General features: G+C 42.3%; 1 long non-coding RNA gene across 1 annotated transcript; it reads right to left on the bottom strand.

Annotated features, from left to right (window-relative positions):
* Nucleotides 1-793: 793 nt before the first annotated feature.
* Nucleotides 794-2,366, bottom strand: LOC139405977 (uncharacterized). The gene is made up of 3 exons (XR_011633928.1): nucleotides 2,311-2,366; nucleotides 1,460-1,566; nucleotides 794-970 (listed from the first exon to the last, which is right to left on the bottom strand). It is a non-coding gene; the product is annotated as an uncharacterized lncRNA (long non-coding RNA).
* Between the last annotated feature and the right edge of the window lie 3,250 nt (nucleotides 2,367-5,616).

The raw sequence follows: 5,616 nt of genomic DNA, 5'->3' as shown, positions 1-5,616 counted from the left end.
GATCCTGGTGAAGACGACAAGCTCGCAGATGAGCTTGCCTGAGAGGGTTACTGACAGTTTGTGCAGAAACACTTCGGTTGTGCAAACCCACAGTTTCAACTGCAGTCAGGTCAAGATCCTGGTGAAGACGACAAGCTCGCAGATGAGCTTCCCTGAGAGGGTTACTGACAGTTTGTGCAGAAACATTTCGGTTGTGCAAACCCACAGTTTCATCAGCTGTCTGGGTGGCTGGTCTCAGACGATCCTGCAGGTGAAGAAGCCAGATGTGGAGGTCCTGGTCTGATGTGGTTGTACGGGGTCTGCGGTTGTGAGGCTGGTTGGACGTACTGCCGAATTCTCTAAAATGACGTTGGAGGTGGCTTATTGTAGCGAAATTAACATTCAATTAATGTCAGTCCTGCAGTCAAGACATTTCAGAGAAAAAAGCTTTTGTGCGTATGGAAAATATTTTATTTCAGCTTATGAAACACGGAACCAACCCTTCATGTTGCTTTTATATTTTTGTTCAGTGTATATTGAGCCAAATTAGCAAGCAGCCCATGTTTCATAACGTTGTCATGAAAAATATGAATGACTGGCACCGAGAGTACTCATAACATAGTTAAAACTATTATTTTTATGTAATGGATGGTCAGTACTTGCATTCTTACCGCTGTCTAGGAATTTCTCCATGCACATCCCTCAGCTTTTTACCAACACCACTTTGATTTTGTTTTTACATTTTTATTTTATTTTGACAGGAATAGCAAAAATTTGACTGGAAGTTTCAAGCATGATTCAAAGAACTGTGTGTGTATGTGGCATGCAGTCAGTAGTTGAGTGCCTCAGGGTGGTTTGGCCATGTAAAGCTGGTCCAGTTTGCATTGCAGCATGTTGTCCTGGATACCGGGGCCTCTGGGTCCAGCATCAGAGACTGTTCATAGTGCTTTTTTGCCAGCTCCAGCTTCCCCCAGTGATGGGTACAGGACCGCTGATATGGAGCAGAGAGAGAGCAGAGGTGCAAAGACTTTTTATCGTGAAGCTGAAGACACACTTTTAGCAGGACATGTTGTAGAACACTCAGATAGAAATATATTATGTAGAAGAAACATGCCTTTAACATTAAGACTAAGGAATTTCAATTGACGTTAGTCTGTATTCATTACATTAATATCTACAACGTTCCACCTTATACACGCTTACGGTTAGGAGTTTGGCATATTTTTAGGGTTAGTGCTTTGGGTTTAATGTTAGGTTAGATTTAGAGAAAAGAGGATTTTGGATGGTAATCAATTCTTTAGTCCCCACAATATTAGCAATACAAAACGTGTGTGTGTGTGTGCACGCATTTTTTTTATACAGTCGGTAAAAAATGATATCCCATTAACTTCAATGCTGGACATCACACATGCACATATCTGAAGTTCGGATTGGATAGAGGTAAATTAATTGTAAGCAATTTCTCACTATGCTGTCTGACCTCATGCTTCTGTAGTTTGCCCAAAACGTTAGCCAATGAGAACATTATGGTGTGGTCATTAGGGAGGAGCTTCAGGGCATCTCGGCCAATCACCTCCGCCAAGTTGCCTAGACAACAGGAAAGAGAAGGGATAGACATGAGAAGGACAGACTGATAGAGGAAATCCAAGTCATGAGGAGAACGCATTTTGAAACTGACATACTATACAAGCCTGCTTACAAGTTCTCTTTATTGGAAGTTAATGGATTCACAGAGTAGAAATGTCAACTGCTTGTAAGAATGCATGGAGATTTAAAGCAAGTGCATACCTTCATAGCATGGATAAAATTATAGAATATTTTATCCTAATATACACTGAGTGCCAAGTGTGTGTTTGTGTTGTCAGTGGTGTGTAGAGCAGAGTTTTTCCTCGCCACACATGGAAGACCGCTTTAACCTCCTAATTAGGAGCTGAACACAAGGACCACTGCCTTATTGATCTATGTCAGAGACCTGTCTGTCAGTCTGACCAGGGAGGGAAGGTGTGAGGGAGAGAGACCGAGAGGGAGGGAGGGGGAGAGACGGCTGGGGGTGAAGAGTGAGGGCCTGAGTCATGCTCTGTGCATACATGTGATTTGTGTGTGTGTGTGTGTGTGTGTGTGTGTGTGTGTGTGTGTGTGTGTGTGTGTGTGTGTGTGTGTGTTAGCTCAGCTTTATCTCTGTGCAATATAAGAGAGAAGAAAGGAACCAACAGCAAAACGTACACCCCAGTTAATTTTTGTTTTTTGGTGAGATGTACCCTTGGCAGATTTGGGGAACAAATTATGTGGAGGGGGTGTTAGGAAGGGGGATGCTGAATTCTGAGGAGGCACTTCTCTGATTGTGTCTGCTTTGCGTTTGATCATGGCCTCGCTAGATGGTTCATTGGCCCTCTTGGGAGACTCCGCCACCTCGGGATAGGATCCTGAGAAAAAGGGTGCCAGCATCTGGAAACCGCCGCATTCTCCACACGGCAGGGAAGAGTGCTTTTAGAAAACTCCAAACACAAAGTTTTAATACATACATTTCAAGCATTGCCGGTTCCTGCCCTTCCGGTCCAATCACATTGGGTGCTTAGATCAAATGTTTACCCCAAAAAATTGAATGTTGTCTCTGTCTTTACTGCTGTTACCGTTCGGAAACAGTCTTTGAAAAACTGTGCATACGGATGAATGTGTAGAAATATGGGGAATTTGTCTAATCAATGAAAATTCATCCATAACTGGATTTTGTATATCCAAAATAGTTTTGGCACAAAACACAGCAAGTGATGTGTATTGTCACTCATAGTATCTCCCATTAGACAGCAACTGTGGTGTGTGTGTGTGTGTGTGTGTGTGTGTGTGTGTGTGTGTGTGTGTGTGTGTGTGTGTGTGTGTGTGTGTGTGTGTGTGTGTGTGTGTGTGTGTGTGTGTGTGTGTGTGTGTGTGTGTGTGTGTGTGTGTGTGTGGACGATAGTAAAACGGTACACTACAAGAAAGGGGACACATATATAACCGTAGAAAACAGTTGCAGGTTGGAGAGCTATCTAACAATAGCAGATCGGCGGGCCATCAAGCAAAACAGACCAGTGAAGCACATGTAAACGGCGGGAGTATCTATGACTCTCTGAGGACTGGGTAGAGTAGGGGGCCCACGCCCTCCACTTCTCCCATCCCTCCACACGGGGTTCTGGGCCGGCAGAGCGGGGGTGGCTTCTACTCTCACCCGAGCTCAGATCCCCGCATCTCCATGTCACCTGGGTTGCGCCCGACCGGCTCCATCCCCACTTTCCCCGTTAAGCACGGCATGGCGTTCCCCCATTAACAATGTGCACATGGGCCTATTTATATAATGAATATGATTTTGGATTGCAGAAATGATTAAATATTAAAGCATTAGATTTCTCACTAAAGGATTCAGTCATACAAAAGTTGTATTTAAATAACGTGCCATAGAATTCTGCAGCAGCCCGCAAGGTGTATATAATTGTAGACCTCGACAAGTCTGGTTCATCCTTGGAAACAATTTCCAAATGCCTGAAGGTACCACGTTCACCTGTACAAATAATAGTACGCAAGTATAAACACCATGGGATCACTCAGCCGTGATACCGCTCAGGAGGGAGACACATTCTGTCTCCTAGCGATTAACGTACTCTGGTGCGAAAAAGTGCAAATCAATCCCAGAACAACAGCAAAGGACCTTGTGTAGATGCTGGAGTAAACAGGTCCAAAAGTATCTGTAACCAGAGTAAAACGAGTCCTATATCGACATAACCTGAAAGGCCACTCTGCAAAGAAGAAGCCACTGCTAAAAAGCTGCCATTAAGAGCCAGACTACGGTTTGGGGACAAAGATCACACTTTTTTTTGAGAAATGTCCTCTGGTCTGATTAAACAAAACTGTTAGGCCATAATGACCATCGTTATGTTTGGAGGAAAAAGGGGGAGCCTTGCAAGCCGAAGTACACCATCCCAACCATGAAGCATGGGGGTGGCAGCATCATGTTGTGGGGGTGCTTCGCTGCAGGAGGGACTGGTGCACTTCACAAAATAGATGACATAATGAGGGAGGAAAATTATGTGAATATATTGAAGCAACATCTCAAGACATCAGTCAGGAAGTTAAAGCTTGGTTGTAAATGGGTCTTCCAAATGGACAATGACCCCAAGCATACTTCCAAAGTTATGGCAAATAGCTTAACTTCTTGCGTCGAGCAATCCCGTATCCGGGAGCGTAATCATAGCCTCAAGCTCATTACCATAACGTAACGTTAACTATTCATGAAAATCGCAAATGAAATGAAATAAATATATTCACTCACAAGCTTAGCCTTTTGTTAACTTGTTGCGTCGACCAAACCCGGATCCAGGATTGTATTTATAGACCTAAGCTCATTACCATAACGCAAAGTTAACTATTCATGAAAATCGCAAATGAAATGAAATAAATATGCCATCTCTCAAGCTTAGTCTTTTGTAAACAACACTGTCATCTCAGATTTTCAAAATATGCTTCTCAACCATAGGAAAACAATCATTTGTGTAAAAGTGGCTAGCTAGCGTAGCATTTAGCGTTAGCATTAGCGTTAGCATCCAGCACGCAAGATTTCAACAAAAACATAAAAGCCTTCAAATAAAATCATTTACCTTTGAAGAACTTCGGATGTTTTCAATGAGGAGACTCTCAGTTAGATAGCAGATGCTCAGTTTTTCCAAAAAAGATTATTTGTGTATTAGAAATAGCTCCGTTTTGTACATCACATTTGGCTACCAAAAAAAAAAACGAAAATTCAGTCCTCAAAACGCGAACTTTTTTCCAAATTAACTCCATAATATCGACTGAAAACATGGCAAACGTTGTTTAGAATCAATCCTCAAGGTGTTTTTCACATATCTCTTCAATGATATATCGTTCGTGGATGCATGGTTTCTCCCCTCAATCAAATGGAAAAGTACTAGCAGCTGGCGTTTGCGCACCGATTTCCACGCAGGACACCAGGCGGACACTTGGAAAATGTAGTCTCTTATGGTCAATCTTCCAATGATATGCCTACAAATACGTCACAATGCTGCAAACACCTTGGGGAAACGACAGAAAGTGTAGGCTCATTCCTTGCGCAATCACAGCCATATAAGGAGACAATGGAAAACAGAGCTTCAGAGATTCTGCTCATTTCCTGCTTGACGTATCATCTTGGTTTCGCCTGTAGAATGAGTTCTGGGGCACTTACAGACAATATCTTTGCAGATTCTGAAACTTCAGAGTGTTTTCTTTCCAAAACGGTCAATAATATGCATAGTCGAGCATCTTTTCGTGACAAAATATTGCGCTTAAAACGGGAACGTTTTTTATCCAAAAATGAAATAGCGCCCCTAGAGATCCAAGAGGTTAACAACACTGTCATCTCAGATTTTCAAAATATGCTTTTCAACCATAGCTACACAAGCATTTGTGTAAGAGTATTGATAGCTAGCATAGCATTAAGCCTAGCATTCAGCAGGCAACATTTTCACAAAAACAAGAAAAGCATTCAAATAAAATAATTTACCTTTGAAGAACTTCGGATGTTTTCAATGAGGAGACTCTCAGTTAGATAGCAAATGTTCATTTTTTTCCCAAAATATTATTTGTGTAGGAGAAATCGCATCGTTTTGT

This window comes from Oncorhynchus clarkii, chromosome 3, assembly GCF_045791955.1.
Source record: "Oncorhynchus clarkii lewisi isolate Uvic-CL-2024 chromosome 3, UVic_Ocla_1.0, whole genome shotgun sequence".
NCBI classification, from domain to species: domain Eukaryota; kingdom Metazoa; phylum Chordata; class Actinopteri; order Salmoniformes; family Salmonidae; genus Oncorhynchus; species Oncorhynchus clarkii.
Note: the sequence above shows the minus strand (reverse complement) of the source record. Positions and strands in the feature narration are given on the sequence as shown.